The sequence below is a fragment of the Budorcas taxicolor genome, chromosome 20 (assembly GCF_023091745.1).
Source record: "Budorcas taxicolor isolate Tak-1 chromosome 20, Takin1.1, whole genome shotgun sequence".
NCBI lineage: Eukaryota > Metazoa > Chordata > Mammalia > Artiodactyla > Bovidae > Budorcas > Budorcas taxicolor.
In genome coordinates, this window is record NC_068929.1 from 56764211 (window position 1) to 56790000 (window position 25790).

General features: G+C 37.5%; 1 protein-coding gene across 1 annotated transcript in view; it reads left to right on the forward strand.

The window, feature by feature from the left end:
• CDH18 (cadherin 18) overlaps positions 1-25790 on the forward strand; it is a 417078-nt gene that overhangs the window by 56828 nt on the left and 334460 nt on the right. The window lies entirely within an intron of this gene.

The window sequence follows — 25790 nt, forward strand, 5'->3', positions numbered from 1 at the left end:
TTGTATTGGTTTTACCATACATCAGCATGATTTACCAATATAAATTTGTGGCTTTCAAGATTTTATTTCTTCTGGTCTGTTATTTCCACATTCAGAGCTCTCTATAGAATTCATTTCAGAGAGGTTAAGAGACTTCTTATATGTGTGCCTTACTAATAAATGGTGGAGTCAGGATGTGAATGGGAGCTCATGTTCCTTCCACTGTTGACTCCTGCCTTAGTGCTTTGTATGGGAGTGTGCAGATTAATTTATAATTCTAATACATAAACCAATAAAATTTCCGAAAAAGGTTTTATCAGTATGTGTCCCAATTAACTAGGTAGAGGCAAAATAAATGCAGATTAGAGCAGCAAAGAATTTTTATTCAAATAATTTGATATTTGTGAATCATATGTCATGTTCACAAGTCTCAGACTACAGAAAATACTGAACTTCTCTTAAGAAAAGAGGGGCATTTACAGAAATTGAATACTAATATTTTATACAAACAAATATTGATACATTGTTGCTTGATGTGTGTGAGTGCACAGTCTCTAAGAGGTGTCTGACTTTGCACCCTATGGGCTACAGCACACCAGGCATCCCTGTCCTTCACTGTCTCCCAGAATTTGCTCAAATTCATGTCCATTGAGTCAGTGATGCTACCAAACTATCTCATCCTCTGTCTCCCCCTTCTCCCTTTGCCTTCAATCTTTCCCAGCATCAAGGTCTTTTCCAGTGAGTCTGCTCTTTGTATCAGGTTGCCAAAGTATTGGAGCTTCAGCTTCAGTATCAGTCTTTCAAATGAATATTCAGGGTTGATTTCCTTTGGGATTGACTGGTCTGATCTCCTTGCGGTCCAAGGGACTCTCCAGAGTCTTCTCCAGCACCACAGTTTGAAAGCATAAATTTTTTGGTGCTCAACAGAATTTAGGGCCCAACTCTCACATCTGTAAATGACTACTGGTAAAAACCATAGCTTTGACTATCTTACCTTCCAATTCACTCATGTTTCCTCTAAGTTATCAAGTGTTAATCATTCAATCTTGTCCGACTCTTTGTGAGCCCATGGAAGAGCCTGCCAGGCTCTTCTGTCCATGGAATTCTACAGGCAAGAATACTGGAGTGGGTTGTCATTCCTTTCTCCATAGGATCTTCTCAACCCAGGGAATGAACCCTATTCTCGCACATTACGGGCAGATTCTTTACCATTTGAGCCACCAGGAAAGTCATAATACTTGAAATGAAAACATATTTTAGGCCAGAATATGTATTTTCTTTGCAGAAAATAATTTAGCTGATTTTAACTTTAAAGAGAAATACCTTTTTTCTGTTAGTAGAGTTTTGGTATCAGTGTTCATTAATGTAGGATGCCCGAGATGTAGTGAAACCATGCAGAAAATACCCCCAAAATTACAGGTGTGGAGAATTTAATGCTACTTCTCACTTTTTATTTAAAATGAAAGATTCTGCTCACATGCATTTTCATTTTTACCTACATTTCTCTCAGTACTAAGTCTATTATGAGTTTTTAATGTATTTGATAGAAACCCTAATGTTGAAAAATGTGAAGTTATTAAATCATTTAATAATCGTTCTTCACTCTATAAGACAAGTTTTCTTGAAGCAGTTTCTATAAAATCTAATTTTAAGAGTGAGAGATAAATAATCTAATAATTAGTTAAAATATATTCATAAGTCTGTAAAAACCAGAGACATCACTTTGCCGACAAAGGTTTGTATATTCAAGGCTATGGTTTTTGTAGTAGTCATGTATGAATGTAAGAGTCAGACCATAAAGAAGACTGAGCACCAGAAGATTGATGCTTTCAAATTGTGGTGCTGGAGGAGACTCCTGAGAGTCCTTGGACAGCAAGATCAAACCAGTCAGTCCTAAAGGAAATCAACCCTGATGATTCAGTGGAAGGACTAATGCTGAAGATAAAGTTCTAATACTTTGGCCACCTGATGTGAAGAGCTGACTCATTGAAAAAGACCTTTATGCTGGGAAAGATTGAAGGCAAAACAAGAGGGGCAGCAGAGGATGAGATGATCAGATAGCATCACTGACTTGCTGGATGTGAATCTGAGTAAACTCTGGGAGACAGTGGAGGACAGAGGAGCCTGGAGTGCTGCAGTCCATAGATTCACAAAAAGTCAGACACTACTTAGAAACTGAACAACAGCAGAAAATCCATCAATTCCCTTGGCATTTGTATAGAGCCTTGTTTTAGAGAATTTTGGTACTGCTCACATTATCTGTCTTTTTATTGCTTAAAAAATAATGATCATAATTAATTCTTCATGAAAGTTCTAGGTCATAGATACAGTTCTATTTTTCAGTAGCTTCTATAGAGTTAATGGTAGCTATTTTTCCTCTCATCTGTCAATTTTAAACACTTTTCTGATGTGTGCCTTGGAATAACACATTTATTTGTGAGCTTTTCTTTTTAAAAGCATTTTAAGTCTTTAATTTGCTTGATTTAATTCTATATCATTTAATAAGAAAAGCACTCAAAAGCCCTAATTTGATCACTGAAAGCATTTGTTCTCTTATAAAAAGTATAAGTTTCCCAACACTTGTGCCATTATGGTTCCCATGACCAAACCTTTGTCCAAAGCCAGTAGAAAATCTGACCTGAAGGTAACTGTAGCCCATAGTTTAATTTAGGAGGCATTATTAACAATCTAGAAAAGCGTGGCCATATAGAAATAAACATAGAATTCACAATAAGGCTACAGAGAATATAAATTTGTCTCCAGTGAGTTTGCTGCTAGTGATGGAAAATCATTTCACTCTTCAGGGAAGATATTGAAGCAGAAATGAAAAAAAAAAAAAATTGGCATGGACCAGGTTGTGATGTTCTGCTGTTTGGTAGATTAGACAGCCAAGAGGGAGGGGGAAATGTATCTACAAGCAGTATAAGGCTTGTGTTTTCAAGACAGATTTTTTTTTTTTAATTTGTAAGCTAAACAAAAATATTTAGATATGTTGTGAAAATTAATGTAGAAAACAGTGATAACATAATTTAATGTATTGAGGAAATCAGAACAAAAGTAGTTCATGAAAATGAGACATTGTTGATTCAGGAAGAATGCAAAAATTGCATCATGAAAATTACTGGCATCGTAGGGATTCATTGTCACTTTTTATTGACAAAAACTTAGATATTCAGTTCAGTTCAGTCACTCCGTCATGTCCAACTCTTTGCAACCCCATGAATTGCAGCATAGCAGGCCTCCCTGTCCATCGCCACCTCTCAAGAGTTTACTCAAACTCATGTCCATTGAGTCGATGATGCCATCCAGCCATCTCATCCTCTGTCATCCCCTTCTCCTCCTGCCCCCAATCCCTCCTAGCATCATAGTCTTTTCCAGTGAGTCAACTGTTCGCATGAGGTGGCCAAAGTACTGGAGTTTCAGCTTCAGCATCAGTCATTCCAATGAACACCCAGGACTGATCTCCTTTAGGATGGACTGGTTGGATCTTCTTGCAGTCCAAGGGACTCTCAAGAGTCTTCTCTAATACACAGTTCAAAATCATTAATTCTTCACTCTTCAGCTTTCTTCATAGTCCAACTCTCACATCCATACATGACCACTGGAAAAACTATAGCCTTGACTAGAAGGGACTTTGTTGGCAAAGTAATATCTCTGCTTTTGAATATGCTGTTTAGGTTGGTCATAACTTTCCTTCCAAGTAGTAAGTGTCTTTTAATTTCATGGCTGCAATCACCATCTGCAGTGATTTTGGAGCCCCCGAAAATAAGGTCTGACACTGTTTCCACTGTTTCCCCATCTATTTCCCATGAAGTGATGGGACCAGATGCCATGATCTTAGTTTCCTGAATGTTGAGCTTTAAGCCAGTTACCTATGTACAATTAACCTTCAGACCTAATATAACAGGTGAACTTGACATCTATAACTATATTCAGCTAAATGATAAAAAATATTCTGTATTTGCGAAAGTGTCAGTTACTCATGAATACATGGAAAGCTTTGGTGGTTAAAAATAAAAACTATAGTTACACCTTGACAATTAGAAGGCAGGTGATAACGATGATAGTATTTACTGAATAGTAGATACCTGGTTACATGAATAACTGATACCTTAGACATAATAAAGAAATGCAACTCTTACCTTCCTAGCTTGGTGATATGTAGCAGCAACTTCAAGGTAATTCCCACTGACTCACATTTCCACATGAGAGTGAAGGTTCCAAGTTGCTAGGAAAAGAAATCTTCAAATAAATCTTAGGTAGGGATTGAGGTTAAGGCAGAGTTGGAGACATGAAACCTTACCCTCCTGATCTTACTTTCAGATGTCAAATGCACACTCCAAAAGTTCCTTTCTAGAGGGAGACGATTATATAGTACTTAACAGATACTGCCCAGTTCCCACCTCTTAAACTGGTAAGCTGCCAAGAAGGTTACATTTATTAAGAAAATTATAGAAGAAGAGACATTAACAGTTTCCTTCTATATCTTTCCTAAGAATGCCTGAGTTCTTGGGATATATATAATTTATAAGTTTCCATGTTTATATGGAACCTTCTAGATACTGGTATGCCATGTACAGAACTAAACTTCATAGTCATTGTCGTATTGTGAGTCAAAAAGAAGTCTGGTTTTGAAATCAAAGTGTTTAATTCTGTGAGTCACACATTTTTAGCTATATGATGATGCAGATAGACTGATAGTTGCACCCTAATGTCTGATTGCCTGTTGTACATTTCAATGATATAAATGTCCTTTTGTAACATATGTCTGCCATCTAAGGGATATCTTAATCTTCATTCTTTGGCCATGATTATGTTTTAGTATGTTGGATGTGAGTCCAAGTGGTATGTGCATCTTTCCTACAGATTCTTAAGCAGAAAACTACATGCATGTTACCCATTTGCTCTTTTTTTCCTCTTTTGGTTGGGACAAGTGAATGCAGAAATGAGAATTTTGAACCCAGACATGAATTGAGGATGACAGAGTTGCGGTGCTAGATATAGATTGCTTAGCTGTGGACTCAATAAGACAAAGAATTGCTCTGGTATTGTAGTTTATCTCTGTTACAGTAATTTATTTGCTAGTCAAAATAATGACTTTAAGCAAGTTTCTTAATCTCTCTGTTACTAGGTTCCTACATTAGACAAAAGAGGTAAAAACATATTTATAGTAGTGATGTGATAATTAAAATAACCAACGGCATCATTAAACTTCCTTTTGGTGAATATTATCCTATGAGTGTTAAGGTCATGGATTGTATAAGCCTTTGTATGAATCTGTCTAAGCTATTTATTTGTGGCTTTACTTGGGTCAGATTAACTTTCCATAGTCTCAAGTTTCCTCTCTATTAAATGGTATAATGCCTACCTCGTAAAATTACTGTTAAAGTATGCCTGTATATAGTAAAATTACTGTAAAGTATAAACTTTAAATATTTTTCCTAGCCAAAAGTGAGAACATCTTTTGTATGCGCAGAGGCAAAATTTTTGAAAAAGAGTACTAAATATGCCTTGGGAACAGTAGAAGATGGCCCTGGGTTCAGTGGAAAGAGGAAGGATCTTTATGTAACACAAGTAGAAAAAGAGGAACTGGGCTGTTCCCTAAAATCCACTGGCTGGGGACAAGATACTAGTAAGAGAAAACAGTATCCTATTGGCTGCAGAGTCCAAAAAGGACTTATGGGAAACAGGGGAAAAATATTTTTGTTTCTGTGTTTAGTTGTATGTACTCTCTTTTGGGTTTCCATTCAAAAGTGCTTATAAGTTTGACTCTGTACACTAAAGGCGGCTGTTGCTGCTGCTGCTGCTGCTGCTGCTAAGTCGCTTCAGTTGTGTCCGACTATGTGTGACCCCAGAGACGGCAGCCCACCAGGCTCCCCCATCCCTGGGATTCTTCACAGAGAGAGTTTCCTGACTCTGCTTTAAGACTGGCATGCAGTAAAACCAGAGGTTTTCCAGGCAAAACCAGTCTCACACCGGTTCAACTATTGATAATAATACCTTCTGTTGTTGTTTTTCCATTGCCACATCGTGTTGGACTCTTTGTGACCGCCTGGACTATAGCACGCCAGGCTTCCCTGTCCTTCACTATCTCCCTGCTGCTGCTGCTGCTGCTGCTAAGTCACTTCAGTCATGTCTGACTCTGTGTGACCCCATAAACGGCCGCCCACCAGGCTCCCCCGTCCCTGGTATTCTACAGGCAAGAACACTGGAGTAGGTTGCCATGTCCTTCTCCAATCACTCTCTCCCAGAGTTTGCTAAAACTCATGTCCCTTGAGTCAGTGATGCCATCCAGCCATCTCATCCTCTGTTGCCCCCTTCTCCTCCTGCCCTCAATCTTTCCCAGCATCAAGGTCTTGTCCAATGAGTCTCCTCTTCACATCAGGTGGCCAAAATATTGGAACTTCAACTTTAGCATCAGTTCTCCCAATGAATCTTCAGGGTTGATTTCCTTTAGGACTGACTTGTTTGATCTCCTTGCAGTCCACGGGACCCTCAGTCCAAGGGACCCTCAAAAGTCTTATCTGGCACCATAGGTTGAAAGCATCAATTCTTCAGCCTTCTTTACTGTCCAGCTCTCATGTCTGTACATGACTACTTGAAAAACCATGGCTTTGTCTATACAGACCTTTGTTGGCTTACATATTGCAGAGTCTGGAAAAGTAGTTACTCAAAAAATGACTACTGTTAGGTAATCTTATGTTTGCTTTTATGTGTGAGTAGCTAATATTAACCTAGATTTTGCTTCTTTGTTCAATATCATATGCTCAGAAAATAGGTAACTTCAGAGAGAACTCTCAATAAATAATATTTTGAATGGATAAATAAATAACAAATGAGTGATTATTAAATGTATGAATAAGTAAATAAAAGAATGGGAAAACTATGACTGATTAAATAGATGGATGAATGATTGATCATCAAGGTATTGTTTGCATAGTTTCTTTTTTAATTAAATTATTATTTTACTTTACAATATTGTATTGTTTTGCCATAGATAGTTTTTTTTGAATATGAGGAGTTTATCACTTCATGGAGACTTCTATTGCTCTTTTGCATTTTGTCAAGGTGTAAGTGGCATGTGATAAGCTCAATTAAGCATGTTATTTGTAAGGTTTGTCACACAAATAAACAATAAAAAAATCAGGATATCCACGACCCCAAACTTTTCTTGTGCCACTTGCGAATCCTTCTCACCAGCCCCATATTTACTGTAGATAAATTGCATTTTCCTGTGTTTGGTATAAGTAGCATCATGAAGGAAGTGCTCTATTTTGGCTGGTTTCCTTTATTTTTTTCCACTGTGCAACCCACTTCAGTGCCTGTAGTACATGGGCACAGGCCAGGCAATGCTTTGTGGCCAGTATGATTTGCCATGGCACTCTATGAGAGGCCCGGGGGGTCTGATTTCTTTTAAGCAGCATAATTGCTTTGAGATTTATCCATGTTCTAGCATATATAAATAGTTATAATTTTTGTTTGTTCTTGCTGCAAATGATTTGACAGTGTGTATATAACATGATATGTTTATTCTTCCACCATTTAATGGAGAGAAATGAGCTATATCATGTTTGTGTCTATAACAAACTGCCGAGAATATGTATGGACAAATCTTTATATGCACACATGCTTTCCTTCTGCTTAGAAAAAACAGTTAAAAGAGTGTCAAAGCTGGATCATAGAGTAGCTGCTTGTTAATTTTTCTAAGAAATAGGCAACTGTGCCATTTCACATTCCCACCAGTAATGCAGGTGAATCACGGTGTTCCTTTGCATCCTTTTCAACATTTGGCACAGTCAGTATTTATTATGATTATGGACGTTTGTTGTGCTTTCTCATGGCATTTTTAGTTAAATTCCTCTAATGACCAATAATCTTAAGTGTTTTCTCTCGTGCTTATATTCCATCTCCTCTGGTGAATTCTTTGGTCAAATATTTTACTTATATATTTTGTAGGTTATTTATTATTATTGATTTAATTTCTTAAATATTGTGGAGAAAAGTCCTTTATAAATTATGAGACATACGTAATTTCACCCAGTATACAACTTGTCTCTTAATTCTCTTAACATTATCATTCAAAGAGTAATTTTAAAAATTTTGATGAAGTTCAGGTTATTAATATACCCCGAATGGATCATGCTTTGGTTGTGATATCAAAATTATTTTTTTCTTTTGCCTAACTGAAAGTCACAAAGTTTTTTTGTTTTTATTGTTGTCCCAAAGTTTTATAGTTTTAGATTCACCATTAGTACTGACACTGTGTCTATTTTGAGTTAATTTGTTTATATATGTGAGTTATGGAAGGAAGTTTACTTAATTATGCATGTACATCAATAGTTTCTGCCTCATTTGCTGAAAAAAATATCAGTTCTCCCCTGCATTGCTTTTGCATATTTGTTGAAAATCAATTGGCCATGTATTTATGGATCTATTCAGGATCTCACTGTCGCTTTTCTCTAATGTACCTGTCTTTGTGCAATATCTCACTGTCTTGAGTATGAAATATTTTTAATTAGTCTTGTAATGGGATAATGTTAATTCTCCAATTGTTTATTTATTTTTTCTTTTTCAATATGATTTTAGCTGTTCTCAGTTCTTTGTATTGCTGTATGAAATTTAGAAACAGTTGTTGATTTATAGAAAAACAAAAGCTTCCTGGGAGTTTGAGTGAGATTATTTCAAACCTATGGATTAATTTTGTAGGCTAGACAACTTAAAAATATTGAGTCTTCTGACCCATATACAGTTATTTCTCCTTTTAATCAGATTCTACTTACTTTTTCCTTTGTCACATGTAATTTGTCTTAAAAATGTACATGTATTTCATATCTTTTAAATGTTTTTCCTATACAATAGTTTTATACTATTTAAATAATAGTTTTGGTTTTAGTTATTGGTAACTTGTATAAAGAGATAAAATTGATTTTTGTGTACTGAGAGGAGAAAGTAAAATTGTGAATTCACATTTTTATTATCTATGTAAAAACTCCTGTATGTATACTATGTAGAAACATACATTCTAACATTTTTGTAGATTCAAAGGAGTTTTTACATAGATAATAATAATGTCTGTGAATTCACAATTTTACTTTTTTCTCTCTAATCCAGGGAACTTTTATTTATCTTTTTATAAAATATTTTTTTAGGATAAAACTTCCAATAAATGTAAAATACCAGTGATGATATCATACACTTCTGTTATGTACCTAATGTTAGGCAGGAAAGTGTTCCATATTTCATTTTCAATCAGGAAGTTTCAGATGTAAGTTTTTCGTAGATGACCTTTAGAAGTTTAATTTGCATCTTTCTGTTTTAGTTTGCCAGTAGTTGTTTTATTGTTATTTGTTTTGTTTTGACAGTAATGTGTATTGGATTTTGCCAGTGTTTTGTCTATTGAAATGTTTGTGTTTTTGTTGTTGTTGTTATTTTCAGATTAAAACGGCAAATTGCATTCATTTTTTTAAAATGTTAAACTGCACTTCATTCTTGTGATACTCTTAATTTGGTCATAATTCCTTAGCATTTTCATGGATCACAGGATTTGATTTGCTAATATTTCTACAGAATTTATCTGTATTCATGAGTGATATTTACCTGTACTTCTATTGTAATATTTTTGTCTTATTTAGGAATCAGGTGGAATTACAGAATGATGTCAGACTACTTTAATTCATCTTTTTCAATTTTCAGGATGTGTTTAGGTAGAATGGCTTAAAAAAAAAAAAAAACTTTGAGTTTACCAATCAAACCCTTTTAGGCTGAAGAAGTTTCTGTTTTGGGAAAAATTTAAACTACAGTTTCAATTTTTTAATAGGTACTGGGATATTTGTATTATCAATCTTTTTGAGTGAGATATGATAAATTTTATCTTCAAGGAATTTGTCAACTTCATTTAAGCAGTTGAATTTATTGACAAAAACTTGTTCATATTCAGTTAAGTTCAGTTCAGTCACTCAGTTGTCTCTGACACTTTGCCACCGCATGGACCTCAGCACGCCAGGCCTCCTTGTCCAGCACTAACTCCTGGAGTTTACCCAAACTCATGTCCATTGAGTCGGTGATGCCATCCAATCATCTCATCCTCTGTCGTCCCCTTCTCCTCCTGCCTTTAATCTTTCCCAGCATCAGGGTCTTTTTAAATGAGTCAGCTCTTTGCATGAGGTAGCGAAAGTATTGGAGTTTTGGCTTCATCATCAGTCCTTCCAATGAATATTCAGAACTGATTTCCTTTAGGATTGACTGATTTGATCTCCTTGCAGTCCAGGGGACTCTCAAGAGTCTTCCCCAACACCACCGTTCAAAAGCATCATCTCTTCTCCACTCAGCTTTCTTTGTGGTCCAACTCACATTCATACATGACTACTGGAAAAACCATAGCTTTAGCTAGATGGACCTTTGTCAGCAAGGTCATGTCTCCGCTTTTTAATATGCTGTCTAGGTGTTTCATAGCTTTTCTTCCAAGGAACAGGTGTCTTTTAATTTTGTCTGCAGTTACCATCTGCAGTGATTTTGGAGCCCAAGAAAATAAAGTCTGTCACTGTTTCCATTGTTTCCCCTTCTATTTGCAAAGAGAGAGAAATGGGTTACAGGTAAGACCAAGGTATTTTCAGCTTCAAGAATGATCAGAGTTTTTGGCAACAGATGCAATAGTCAGCATGGTTTCCTCCTTTTCAATAGGTTGAACCAAAAAAAGAGGGAGGAAATAAGTAACAGAAAAAAAAGTACAGTGAATGGTACTGTCCGTTTGGGAAAACTCTCTTCATCAGCTGTCATCTGCTCAAGTCATGAAAATCTTTATCTGCAGGTCATCAGTTGGTATTGCAGTTCCAGTCAGGGTTTGGTGCTTTCTTTTGATACAACATATGGATCCAAAAATCTTTTCCTTAGAGTTTGGTAGCACAAGAGTTGGTTAACAGTACATGATAATGGTTTTTTCCCAGTGGGGTTAAAGAATGACTTTCTCTTCAAAAGGTAGAGATACCTTTTCTAATAGATGAAATCCCTAGGCTGACAGGTACGATATTTAAGATTTCTGACTCCCAGGAACATGCTGAAAAAAGATTGCTCTTCTAAAGCATGTTTTCTTTTTTAACTGAAGTATAGTTGATTTACAATATTGTATTAGTTTCAGGTATACAGCAGCATGATATAGTTATATATTTTTTGTAGATTATTTTCCATTATATTATAAGATATAGTATATAGGCCCTTGTTGTTGTTTAGTTGCTAAATCGTATCTGACTCTTTTAGACTCTTCTAGTCCACCAGGCTCCTCTATCCATGGAATTCTGGAGGCAAGAATACTGGAGTGGGTCGCTATTTCCTTCTACAGGGGATCTTCCCAACCCAGCATTTCCTGCATTGCAAGCAAATTCTTTACCACTGAGCCACCAGTGAAGACTACAATTTCCTGTGAAGAGTGAAGTGAAAGTGAAAGTTGCTCAGTCTGTCTGACTCTTTGCAACCTTATAGTCCATGGAATTCTCCAGGCCAGAATACTGGAATGGGTAGCCTTTCCCTTCTCCAGGGGATCTTCCCAACCCAGGGATTGAACCCAGCTCTCCTGCATTGCAGGTGTATTCTTTATCAGCTGAGCCACATGGGAAGTTCAAGAATACTGGAGTGGGTAGCCTATCCCTTCTCCAGCAGATATTCCCAATCCAGAAATTGAACTGGGGTCTCCTGTGTTGCAGCAGGATTATTTACCAATTTAGCTATAAGGAAAGCCCATAGTCCCTATGCTATACAGTAAATTCTTGTTGCTTATCTAAATTATGTATGGTGGTTTTTGTCTGTTAATCTCATATTCACAATTTATCCCTGGCCCTCCTTTCCCCTTTGGTAACAGCATAGTAGTTCTTAAGGGCTTCTCTGGTAGATCAGATGATAAAGAGTCTTCCTGCAATGTGGGAGACCCGGGTTTGATCCCTGGGTTGGGAAGATCCCATGGAGAAGGAAATGGCAATCCTCTCCAGTATTCTTGCCTGGAAAATCCCATGGAAGGAGGAGCCTGGCAGGCTATAGTCTATGGGGTCACAAAGAGTAGGACACAACTGAGCGACTGACAATTTAGTTGCTCTTAACAGAAGAACTATTGAAGTATATCTTCCTTTTACCATCTGCAAATCAAAAGAAGCAGGAGCCAAATGCATTAAGTATCCTGCGATTATCTCACAGGGTGAGAGTTTATAGGTTCCAAGACTTGAGATTTAGGTCTTACAGCGGTGCCTTTGGATGGGTTATTTTAAGGGTCTCTCCAAACTTGCCCTAGTGGGTTAACTAGTCAATTAACTTTGAGGATTGAGGTTTGTAAGCAAATGAAAGTGTTGTAAAACTGGCCAAACAGTAAAGATCTACTGAAGCACTTGACTGGTAAAATGAGTTTCCTGGTCACTTTGAAGTTTGAGGAAGGATTCCTCAAGTAGAAATGATCCATAACAATAGCAGTAGCCTGATACAAGATTTCAGTCCAGTGAGAAAACATCCAAGCCATTACCAAATCCTTGAGATCGGAGAGACTGAATAAAATCCATTTGCCAAATCTTGCACAGTCCATTGGTTAACTTAAAGTGTCTAAGAACAGTGTGGACAGATTTTCCTGAATTATGTTTTATATAAGTAAGGCAAATAAAGTAGATATTGATCGTGGGCCTGTTAATATTTCTCCACTGGTACTGGCTTATAAAGTTTATTTTATCAGTAAGCCAGTGTTGCAGTGCATGCATGGTAGTTAGTGATGTAAATTTTAGCATCTCTTGCAGAACTGGATTATTATCTGGCACATTCCAAAAGTTCTCTCTTTATTGAAACAAGAGTTATTCTACTTTCAATATTGTTTTACCTTTTCTGTGAATGCTTACTGGACATCTCTAGTCAGCATTTCTAGATTATCATTTAGGGAAACATTTCTTTCAACCATGGTAGTGGTTTGGTTGCTGGTTCCTTTGATGAAACAAAGTCATAAGCAACTCCAAAGGCATACTAACCTTCAGTATAGATATGTACAGTTTCTCCCTTATCTGAAATGCTGGTCCATGTAAGTGTACAACCCACACTGTTAGCTGGAGATGCCAGAGGATGCTGCACGGTGACTCCAAACGGAGTTTCGATACCATACCCCGGATAATATTTACCATTTTCTCTCTAAAAATGAGAAGCATCAGTAAACCATGAAAAGTCAGCTTTATCCAGAGGATTTTCCTGTTAGGTTATCATGGGTCATGAGGTGACAGCCAGACTGTCATGAGGGATATTATCCATAGAAAAGAGAAGGGTGGAAGCGTTAAGATTATCACAGTTAAGAAAGTTATACAAAGAGCAGTTAGCAAGAGGATGTCATGTGTTGTGAGACAATTGGCTGAAAACTGTTGGATGCGATAAGAATTCAGGAAGGCTTCTACTGCTTGAGATGTAAAGATGGTTCGATAAGATCCCATGACTTTCTCGTTGGTGGCTTTGACTAAGAGGGCAGTGGCAGAAATGACTCAGAGACACAGGTGAATTTTCATTTCACAGTGTCTAGCTGTTGGCTATAATACCTTATGAGTCAGTGGTAGTCTCCATGGTTTTGAATGAGGAATCCAAAGGCATTGCTTTTCTTTTCAGATACAAAAAGTAGAATGGGAAGTTGATCATTGACGTGTCCAAGTGCAGCAACCTTATAGGAGGAGCTGACTCACTGGAAAAGACCGTGGTGCTGGGAAAGATTAAGGCCAGGAGAAGAACAGGGTGACAGAGAATGAGACGGTGAAATGGCATCACTGACTCAAGGGACATGCAATTGAGCAAACTCCAGGAGATAGTGAAGGACTGGGAAGCCTGGTGCTGCTGCAGTCCATGAGGTCATAAAGAGTTGGACACAACTTAGCGACTGAACAACAAAGGGCAAGGAAATTTATCAAGCCTTCCTTTAAAGCTTTATAGGTTAAATTATCCTGATCTTGAATAATAGGGTCAAGTTTGCTATAGTTTAGTAGCACAGATAAAGTTTGGGCCATAAGAGGGAAGTTTAGAATCTGGCTTTGAAAGTAGCCAGCTAGCCCTGGCAAAACTTTATGAAAGGCTTTTAGTTTTTGGTTTGGGGAATTTGGGGATATCAGAAAGCCTGTTTGAATCTAAATATAGCCATTTTTTCTGAGATCAGGTGCCCCAACTATTGAATGTGAGTTTGAACAAACTACAGATTTTTTGTTATAGACTTGATGGCTTGCAACTGATCTAATAAGTGCAAATGGCAAAAATTTTAAGGTTAATATCCTTAAAATTGGGCTTCCCAGGTGACACTGGAAGTAAAGAAACTGTTGTCAGGAGACATAGAATTATGCAGGAGACATAAAATTGGGCTTCCCTGGATCAGGAAGATTCCCTGGAGAAGGGCGTGGTAACCCACTCCAGTATTCTTGCCTGGAGAATCCCCATGGACAGAGGAACCTGGTGGGCTATAGTCTATAGGGTCACAAAGAATTGAACACTACTGAAGCAATTTAGCTTGCATCCTTAAAATTAGCTCTACTGTCAGAGACAGAACAAATAAAATATGTTTAGTGATTATTTTATTCATCTGGTTGAATATCTTGCTTTCAACTATCAATTTCTAGAATTCTCTCTCCTTTTATAAGAAAGCATTTCTGGCTTTGATTGCTGTCTAAGAAATCTTGGCCCAATAAATGAACAGGGACAGAGAAACTAAGGAGAAAAGGATGAATATTTCTCAGTGTCTAAAGCAAAGGGAATAGGATTAATACAGAAAACTGTTTAAAAAAAAATAAAAATAAAGGGCTTCCCAGGTGGCTCGGTGGTAAAGAATCTGCCTGCCAGGGCAGGAGATGTGCAATCAGTCCTTGGGTAAGGAAGATCCCCTGGGGGAGGAAATGGCAAAGCCACTCTGATATTCTTGCCTGGAGAATCCTGTAGACCTGGAGAGCTACAGTCCTTGGGGTCACAAAGAGTCAGACATGACTGAGCACACACACATGCAGGAACCTGTTAAAGGTTATATATCATGTTAGTACCCCAAGTCAGGGACTATTGACTAGCAGTAGGGTTGACCACCAAGAGTGCAGCTTCGGTGTCAACAAGGACAAAGAGAGTTTCATTCCCACCTGGAGAGTTGTTTCTTCAAGCTACTTAAGAGGAAGGATTGGGAAAAGTACCTATAGTTCCTCAGAGTTCTATGTGAAAGTCAGTCAGGTCTGACTCTTTGCGATCCCATGGATTATATAGTCTGTGGAATTCTCTAGGCCATAATACTGGAGTGGGTAGCTGTTCCCTTCTCCAGGGGATCTTCCCAACCTAGGAATGGAACCCAGGTTTCCTATGTTGCAGGTGGACTTTTTACCAGCTGAGCTACCAGAGAAACCCAAGAATACTGGGATGGGTAGCCTATCCCTTCTCCAGAGGGTCTTCCCAGCCCTGGAATTGAACCATGTCTCCTGCATTGCAGGCAGATTCTTCAGCAACTGAGCTATCAGGGAAGCCCCAGAGTTCTATAATTGGGAATTAAGAGGGTAAAGGCTGATTAGAGAGCAGAAAGTACCTGGGACAAAATTAAGTATGTATCAATCTTTTTCCCAATGACTTTCTGCAATAATGACAAACACCAAGAGGGGTTTGATTTAGTTTGGGAACCTCTACTTATTGTAGTTTAAAATTAAGGATTTTAATGGTCTTCCTTTGAGTTTAATCATCCAGGGTGTGGGTGAGCCAATTTGCTTTATTAAGTCAAGCTGGAGAGGATATTGTTTCCCATTTTATTTCGGTCCTTTAAATAGATGGGAAAGATTTAGTTTCTGCTATTTAATCAACAGTGAGTTGAAGGCTACATGAGTGTATTCAAAACCTGAAGCGGCCAGAATTTACCTTAAAAATAATTTGGAGTTGGGTATAAGTGTTAAGTGTTAGTCACTCAGTTGTGCCCGACTCTTTGTGACCCCATGGACTGCAGCCCACCAGGCTCCTCTGTCCATGAGATTTTCCAGGCAAGAATACTGGAGTGGGTTGCCATTTCCTTCTTCAGGGGATCTTCCTGACCCAGGGATCAAACCCAGGTCTCCTGCCCTGCAGGCAGATTCTTTACCAACTGAGTTACAAGGGAAGCCCTCACTGGGTCTGTAGGGATAAGCATGAATCTTACTTTTGTCAACAGGTTTTGGGGAAGTCCCGGGGATTTCCAGGTGAAGTGAGGCAGTGACTGCTGAGCCTAATCATTTAACTAGGATTGGTGCTGGTCTCTCCTTTGCAGGTTCAGAGAGATTTCAGTATATATGCATGATAAGTTATGTCCAAATCTCTGCAACCCCATGCGCTGTAGTCAGCCAGGCTCCTTTCTCCATGAAAATTTCCAGGCAAGAATACTGGAGTGGGTTGTCATTTCCTAATGACTATCCCTATTAGCTGTTTTTTGTAGTATTGGTCTTGTCCTTCACCAGGGCGCATATGAACTACTGGTATAACTCTTGGCCACCTGATTGGTGAGTTTCAATATTAAGCTTCTTGGCATATCTATGGGGAACCTCAGTTATTCAAAAAACAAACAAACAGAAACACCTAAGTGTATGGCTTCTACTTTGGCTTAGTTCTGAGGACATGAGATTTTAGTATTACAATCCTCACAGGGTATTTTAAACGGTCAGGCTCTAATGGGTTCAGAGAAATTAAGAGCAGAGAGAAGTTTGGAGAGAGGCAGAGTATGGAGGCTGTGAGGATGGAGATTGAAGATGGGGTAGGAGAAAAAGAGGCCTTAGATGTTTTGCTTTGCTTTGTTTTCTTTCAGTTTTCTGTTGATGCCAGTTAATTTATAGATGGGTTTCTTAAAGAGGCCATTCTAGAGCCCTATATAGATTTAGAAGCCTTAAGATACCGATTGAAATAGGCTTCCCTTTCAGCTGATTTTATTTTAGAGCTGCAGTCTTCTAATTTGATTTTGTGAAGTTTGGGGAGCTCACACTTTCCCCATAATGGCCATTAGAGCTTTAAGTTATTTCAGAGTAGGTTGGTCCAATTAATTTAAAAATGTGCAAAAGGAAGGACCTAAGGTTTTAAAAATAAAACTGGCCAGGTTTCCAGGAGAATTCTCCTGAGTGAAATTAGCAGATTGTGATCCCATGAGTCAAAACTAGAGGTTCAGAAAGAACAAATGAGTGCTCATCAGAAAAGATGAAACCTTTAAACAGATTGTGAGTAAAATTAGAGCTCAAACAAAAGGAGGGAGCTCAAACCTAATGAGATACTGACCAAGCAGAAAGGAAAAAAGACCACAAATAAACTGAGAGCACCAAGTGTTCAAGTGGGAAACTCAGTTCAGGGAATCATTGGTTCCTGATTTTAAATTTTAATTTAAATTTTAAACCATTAAAATCATTGTTGTAAGTGAACTCTATGTTCACTTAAAACCAAATGGCCAGTTATTTTAACAGCAAAATTAGTTTACTTGGGAATAGCAGAGAACTGCAATTTGGGACAAGCAGACTCTGTTGAAACAGGCTGGTCTGTGAACAGAGGAAAGGGGCTATGCTTATGCAGGAAAGAGAGAGCTTGGGGAGGACTGTTGTGGTTCTTCATTGGCTGCAGGCAAGTGGGCAGCTGCTTGTTTTTTTTCTGATGGGATTTGCAAGTTGTAGTGTGATGTGTTGGAGAGAGCTCCCTCTAGAACATCACATGGTCCCATTTTATTTTTTAAATTGAAGTATGATTGCTCTATGATGTTGTGTTAGTTTCTGCTGTACAATCGAGTGAATATATTCCCTTCCTCTTGGACTTCCCTCCTCCACCCCAATCCCACTACTCTAGGTCATCACAGAACACCAGGCTGAGCTTCCTGTATTTTATAGCAGGTTCCCACTAGCTAGCTATTTTATACATGGTAGTGTAAATATATCAACCCTAATCTCCCAATTTGTGCCACTCTGCTCTTTACACCTGGTGTCCACTGACAGATGAATGGATAAATAAGATGCAGTACGGCTATACAATGAAATATTACTCAACCATAAAAAAATGAAATTGGCCCATTTTTAGAGATGTGAATGAACCTAGAGTATGTCATATGGAGTGAAGTAATTCACAAAGTGAAAAACAAATATTGCATATTAACACATATATGTGGAATCTAGAAAAAATCCAGAACAGCACACAACTCCATTTTAAATGAGGTTTCTTTTATTCTTTTTCACACTTTTAATTTGCATTATGTAGAGAGAAGAAAAGCAAAGATTTCCAAATAAACCTGTTTATGATTTAATACTTGCATTTTTTTTTTCAACACTTGGATAGAAATGGAAATATTTAAGTACAGTTAACCCTTGAACAACACATATTTGAGCTGCTCAGGTCTATTGCCATGTGGATTCTTTTCATCAGGCCCTCCATATCCTCAGGAGAAGATTCAAGCAACTGTGGATGCTGTACTGTGTTTAAGATCCATGGTTGGTTGAATTTAGGTCTGTGAAACGACAGATAGGAGGGCCTGACTCTGGGATGTGTTTGCTGTGGATTTTGGTATATGAAGTGAGTCCTAGAACCAACCCCCTGTGGATACCAAGGGATGACTATGATATGTTATATAATATTTTATTAATATCATCTACTTTAGAGGGACTTGTTTTTTGTTACTAGGCATTATGATACTTTACTGGCATCTCATGACACTTTATGATTATCTTGATTGTTATTATTGCTTATACATTTTAAGTGAGTAAATGGAAACTACAGAATATTTCCATTGTTCAGTCCTGCAAGGATATATAGTCATATTTTAATATGCTGTCACTTAATCATGAAGAAGAATAACAGCTTGGCATTACTATGTAAGAGTAACGTCTATGTGCTTACTTAATGTAAATATATCCTACTTGTTCTAAATCTTCTCATTTTCTAAAATATCTCATGGACAATATATGGCACTGCTCATTATTCCATTTTTCTTCCATTTTAATTTGAGCATAGTATTATCATTATGCCATGTATGAATTTTCCCCTTACCCCCTCCCTTCTCTCTCTCTGCATGTCTGCTAAGCTCCTCTGTCCATGGGATTCTCCAGGCAAGAATACTGGAGTGGTTTGCTGTGCCCTTCTCCAGGGAATCTTCCCAACCCAGGAATCAAATCTGTGTCTCCTGCAATAAAGACAGAGTTTTTAACCATCTGTGCCTCACCACTGTTAATTAATCCACCAAGACTTTGATTCCTACACTATTATTTTATTTACAGATAGTATGTTTTTAAATATCTGTTCATTCTTAACAATTTCTTGTTATTCAAGCGTCTTTGTAATTAACTCCTTTATTCCTATAATCATTGTGTGTCCAGTATAATCTTTATCTTGCCTGATTTTACATCTGCAGTTTTTGATCATTAAAATTCAGCTGTTTCTCAACTTCATTTCTTATTTGTTCTCATCCAGATGCCTTTTCAAGTATTTGTTGTTCTGAATACATACTTCATTTTACTGGGTAGTGCTCCTGTGGGCCCCGCTTAGTGAACCTTTCTTCTCTAGAGCACGTGCATCCATTTCATTTTCTCCTGTCCCTGGACTGCTTCAACTCAACTCGCTCCCTGTAATTTTGTCAGGGAGCTGGTACAGAATCCATTCCAGTCAACTTCATCTTCACAGCCCAGTTGTTGCCGTCTGAATCCTTGCCCCTCTGGCTACTGACTGCTCCCATCTACTGCTATTCCTGCCCTGCCTCCCAGCATCTGCCAGCTTGGCTCTGAGTACCTTTCTGGCCCAGAGATTCCAATGATTTTGAGCCCTGGGTGTTGGGTTCTGAAATATATGCATTTGCCTGCTTAGCTTCTCATCGCCTCCCTCACATCCTAAATTCTTGTTGTTCTGAAGGGGTCCTTGAATACCAGCAGTATCTCCCAATGGTTTATACTCTGGATCTTGTTAAGTAAAGTAAGCATTCCACAAAATGCTCTAGGAATTTCTTTCTTTGTCTTTTAATATATATGTGTGTGCAGATGGGGGTGAGTGTTTGCCTGCTTTTTCCTTAAATATTGATTTATTTTCATGTGTTTAGAACTGTTTTTAGCTTTCTTACCTGTTTGCTGGATTTCATTACCATCCATGGCATGCTATATAGTCCATGGAGTCACAAAGTGTCCGAGATGACTGAGCATGCAACCACACACACGCACACACACACACACACACACGTGTGTGTGTATATATATATACATATATATATATACACCTAACTTTCAAGGTCAACATATTTGCTTAGGTTTTCTTCTCTTTTCAATAAAAGGCTTTAAACTCCTTGACATCCTTGAAGAATCTGAGCCCTACCAACCTTTTCAGATCTAATCTGATCTTGTCTTATAGACTCTGGAACTTAAGCATGGATGCCATTTTATTTGTCCTTGAGTTTGCACTTACTTTTATATTGCCTGGTCCTTTATAGTCCATTAGTTGGGGCTTAGTAAGTATTCAATATATAACTGCTGACATATAACACATACACAAGAGATCACTTTAATGTACCCTCCAATCATGTATATATATGTGATCTATATACAGTATACAGCATATCAGAAGAAAATTATAATAGAAATACTGTGCAGCAGTTCATCAGCTTTTGACTGTTTACATTTGTTTAAGGGGAGCCGTATAACTAATATTTAAACTTAAGTTTGATATTTAGTGTATGACTATTGCAGAAGATGTGAAAATGTATATATACATTAGGACATTTAGACTTTTTCACTAACTCTGTGTGTGTGTGTGTGTGTGTACAGTAATTTTGGGGCTATTATAGTGTAAGAGTCCAAGTTCTGAAGTCAAGATGTTCAAATCTAAATTATCTTACTTAATAGCTTTGTAGCCCTGGGCAAATTAACTAATAGCAGCAATATTCAGTTTATTTATTTAAAAATATGGAGGTAATAATATATAACTCAAGATATTATAAGGAAATATAGATCAATGGAACAAAATAGAAAGCCTAGAGATAAATCCATGCGTCTATGTACACCTCATCTTTGATAAAGGAGGCAAAAATATACAGTGGAGATAAGGCAATCTCTTTAACAAGTGGTGCTGGGAAAACTGGTCAACCATGTAAAAGAATGAAACTAGAACACTAACACCATACACAAAAATAAACTGACAATGTATTAAAGATCTAAATGTAAGATCAGAAACTATATATCACATATGGTGATATAGATATTTCAATGCTATTCTCTTGTATCATCATTTACATCTGTCTCTTTTGCTGCCTTGTATATAGGATTGCCATTACCACCTTCCTAAATACCATATATATGTGTTAATATACTGTACTGGTGTTTCTCTTTCTGACTTACTTCACTCTGCATTAGAGACTCCTTTTTCTTAGAGGAAAACATAGGCAGAACACACTCTGACATAAATCACAGCAAGATCTTCTATGACCCACCTCCCAGAGTAATGGAAATACAATAAAAAACAAACAAATAGGACCCAATTAAACTGAAAAGCTTTTGCACAACAAAAAAAACTATAAGCAAGGTGAAAAGACAGCCTTCAGAATGGGAGAAAATAATAGCAAGTGAAGCAACTGACAAATAATTAATTTCCAAATTATACAAACAGCTCTTGCAGCTCAATACCAGAAAAACAAACAACCCAATCAAAAAGTTGCCCAAAGAATTAAACAGACATTTCTCCAAAGAAGACATACAGATGGCTAATAAACACATGAAAAGATGCTCAATATCACTCATTATTAGAGAAATGCAAATCAAAACCACAACAAGGTATCATCTTATATAGGTCAGAATGGCTGCTATCAAAAAGTCTACAAATAATAAATGCTGGAGAGGGTGTGGAGAAGAGGGAACCTTCTTTCACTCTTGGTGGCAATGCAAGCTGGCACAGCCACTATGGAGAACAGTGTGGAGATTCCTTAAAAAACTGGAAATAGAACTGCCATATGACCCAACAATTCCATTGCTGGACATACACACCAAGGAAACCAGAACTGAAACAGACACAAGCACCCAAATGTTTATTGCAGCACTGTTTACAATAGCTAGAACATAGAAAGAACCTAGATGTCCATCAGCAGACGAGTGGATAAGGAAGCTGTGGTACATGTACACAATGGACTATTACTCAGCTATAAAAACGAACGCATTTGAGTCAGTTCGAATGAGGTGGATGAAACTGGAGCCTCTAATGCAGAGTGAAGTAAGTCAGAAAGAGAAACACCAATACAGTATATTAACACATATATATGGTATTTAGGAAGGTGGTAACGGTGATCCTATATACAAGGCAGCAAAAGAGACACAGATGTAAAGAACAGACTATCGAACCATGTGGGAGAAGGCAAGGGTGGGATGATACAAGAGAATGGCAGTGAAATATGTATATCACCGTATGTAAAATAGCTGACCAGTGCAACTTCAATGCATGAAGTAGGCCCCTGCTCTGGGACAATCCAGAGGGATGGGGTGGGGAAGGAGGTGGGAGGGGTTTCCGGATGGAGGTGGTGGCATGTGCGCCTGTGGTTGATCCATGTTGATGAGTAGCAGGGGCCACTGAAGTGTTGTGAAGTGATTGTCTGCCAATTTAAATAAATAAATAAATGTTAAAAATTTTAAAAGATACTATAAGAAAATATATGTTAATCTTTTAACAGGATGTGTGACACATGCAGTGGTATAATTTTCCTACTGCTGCTGAAACAAATTATCACAAACTTAGTGGTTAAATAACACATATTTATTATTTCACAGTTCTGGAAATCACAAGTCTTAAAATCAAGGTAGCAATATGGCTGCATTCCTTTTGGAGGCTTCAGGGGAAAATCTGTTTCTTTTTAAGCTTTGAGAAGCTGCCTGCCTCTCTTAGCTTGTAGCCCATTCTGAGATCTTTGAGCCAAGCAGCATAACATCTTCAACTATTTCTCTCCACGTGTCTCTGTCTCTCACTGACATCTGCTTCTGTCATCATACATTTTATCTGACTCTCCTGCTTCTTTCCTTCAAGAACAGTTGGTACATTGGGCACACAGGGATAATCCAGGATGATCTTCCCTTAAGTTTACATTAGCAAATTTTTTTTCATGTAAAACAATATTAATAGGACATGGGCATTTGGAGGGTATAGTAAGTGGAAAGTAAATGTAGTTTCTTATTGTTTGTAGGAAAAACATGTGACAGTAAGTTCTATCACTCTAAAGTTGACTCCAGATACAAATTAATTAGTTGTAGGACCATAGCTTTACAAGAGCTTAGGAGCAACATTTTAAAGGCAGATTCTCTAAATAGATTTCACAAGAAGAATACAGAATGGAAAGAGAATCTGTACATTTCTTTATCTAGTAAGCTATAGAAAAATTGTAAACTTTTACTTTTAAAGATAGACATTTTATTTTCAAGCTTTAAGTCCTTCAAGACAATTTGAGATTATTTTTCTCACCAAATTTCTATTTCTTCTTTTTTTGCTAAGACTAATATCATTGAGAGAAATAGCCGAGTACATGTGAAATGAATCCTTTTCAAAGCTTTATTAACATTACACCTGAAATGATAGGTCATTTTACCTCATTCATTTGCCAAAGCAACCATTTAATAAGTTGAGGGTGGGCTTCACTGATGGCTCAGTGGTGAAGAAGTGAAGTGAAGTCGCTCAGTCATGTCTGACTCTTTGCGACCCCATGGACTGTACCCTACCAGGCTCCACTGTCCATGGGATTTTCCAGGCAACAGTACTGGAGTGGATTGCCATTTCCTTCTTCAGGGGATCTTCCCGACCCAGGGATCGAACCCGGGTCTCCCGCATTGTAGACAGATGCTTTACCGTCTGAGCCACCAGGGAAGCCACCATTCCCGTCAAGATAATGAAAATGTTGTACTCAGTCATTTACACACCTCATCCTGACAACCACTCATATATCTAAAATAACTTAGTTTCATTTATGTGTCTAAGATAGGTATGTGTAGTAAGTCACTTCAGTCGTGTCTATACTTTTATACAAGTGAAAAAATATATGTGCTTTTTTTGTGTTTGGATCATTTTATTCAGCACACTATTTTGATATACAGCCTTATGCTTTACTTAGTGGATTAATTATTTCCCAAGGACTCAGTGGCTTAAAAACGACCAAGAATTGTTATAGTTTCTGCAAGTCAGGAATTCAGACTTAGTTTCTCTGGGTGCCTCTGACTCAAAATCTTCCATAAGGCTACAATCAGGTTGTCTGCTGAGGTTGCAGTTATATGAAGGGAAAAGTTTGCAGAAAATCCACATCCAAGTTCATTCACATGTCTGCTGGCAGACCTCAGGTCCATGCTGTCTACTGGCCAGAAATATCAGCTTTTTGCCATGTAAGTTTTTCTATATGGATCTCATACATGAGAGCATACTATCTTTAGGGGTGTAAGAAAGAGAGAATGCAACAAAGAGTAATACATGGCAAGAACTGACATGTATGACAAAAACCAGTCTTTTTCTAAATATTTTTCAAAATGACATCTGATCACTTTTATCTACTTAGAAAGGCTTACTATGTCCCACTTATAATTCAGGATGAGAATTATATAAGTGTATAAACAGCAGGAGGTTGTAATTACTATGGGTCATTCCATTAACTGCCTGCTATAGTCTGCTCTCTGATGCCCCAGTGATGTGTGTTTCTCCTACAAAGTATACTCATTTCCACCCAAGGTCCCAACAAGGATCATCCTATGATGGTGTTAGCTCAACATCCAAAATTTCATCATCCAGTTTAAGTCCAGCTATGGATGAGGCTTTCTGGATCTGTAAGTACATATCCTCCGGTACAATGCCTCTTGATTTGCCTTCCTAGAAAAATCTAAAGATGTCATTTGCCCACCGCACACACAATGATGAGACAGGCATAAGAAAACTAATATGTATTTATTTATTTATTTAAAATTTTTTTATTTTTTATTTTATTTTATTTTTTTCTTTACAAGACTGTATTGGTTTTGCCATACATTGACATGAATCCGCCACGGGTGTTATTTAGAAAGAACAAAGTTGGAGATGCAAAGGAGTTACTGGTCCATAGCAAACATGAAATTTTTTCAGGCAAATACTAGAAATTCCTTAATTAGGTCTTGAGATGTAGGAATATATATATATATATTTTGTGTGTGTGTGTGATACTACCCTCAGGATTCTCTTTTCCTCAGACTATGTCATTGTTCCTCTTGTACAAAAGTTAGAATGTGTGTGACATGGATTTTTCTCTTAGCTGACATCTTGCTGTTAGAAGTCTGGACATCCATCAGCTTCTTTTCCTTGAATTTTTGAAGAAATATCCATGTTAAATTATACTTTTCATTAAATTGTGATGTTATAACCTTTGTTGAAATTCAAGTTCTCATAAATATATATGTGGTGTCTATTCTTTGACTCTCTATGCTGTCCCTTTAATCTGTATATCTGTATTTACACCAATACATTTTTGTTTTGAGGCCTAAAATCAAATAGTAGGAATTGATAGCTTACACCTTGTCTTGGGATCCCAGATGAGCCCCCAAGATGATAGATGGAAGCTTACCGTGTTCCGCATAATTCGTGGTCTCCAAATGAGAATGAGAATATTTAACTCTGGGACCAAAAGCAGTCTCAGTCATTCAGAACTCCATGTAGTAGAGATTTTATTACAGTGATAGTGACAGAAAAAAGCTTCTGACTTAGACATCAGAAGAGGGTAGAAAGATTAACTGCCTTGCTAGTTTTAAGCAGGGAATTATATACTTTTCTGTCAGCTGTTGAGAATAGAAAAAAAAAAAAAAAGAAAAAAAAAAATCCTCAAAGCTGTGAAAGTCTTGCCCAGACCCTTTCCTGTA